The sequence below is a fragment of the Penaeus monodon genome, chromosome 15, assembly GCF_015228065.2.
Source record: "Penaeus monodon isolate SGIC_2016 chromosome 15, NSTDA_Pmon_1, whole genome shotgun sequence".
Classification (NCBI taxonomy): domain Eukaryota; kingdom Metazoa; phylum Arthropoda; class Malacostraca; order Decapoda; family Penaeidae; genus Penaeus; species Penaeus monodon.
This window is the reverse complement of record NC_051400.1, coordinates 8,336,919-8,337,150: the sequence shown is the minus strand read 5'-3', so window position 1 is coordinate 8,337,150 and position 232 is coordinate 8,336,919. Positions and strand designations below refer to the sequence as shown.

At 33.6% G+C, this 232-nt stretch overlaps 1 protein-coding gene across 3 annotated transcripts in view; it reads right to left on the bottom strand.

Annotated features, from left to right (window-relative positions):
• Window positions 1-232, bottom strand: part of LOC119581729 (zinc finger protein 318-like) — an 11,047-nt gene that overhangs the window by 9,801 nt on the left and 1,014 nt on the right. The window lies entirely within an intron of this gene.

Genomic DNA, 232 nt, shown 5'->3' with positions numbered 1-232 from the left:
TTGATATACAAAATACAAACACTAATAAAACTCAGAATCACAAAATGACATTAGAGTCGATCCCAGTGCATGAAAGCAACGAAACTGCAGACTCAGCGGCAAAAAATTCCCACAACGTCTTAAAAGAAATTAAAATACACGGTCAAAAGAATTGGAAAAGCAATCTAAACAATATACTAGAAACAAAGGACAACCTAAATAAGGAACAACTAAACACAACAATGGACGAGAT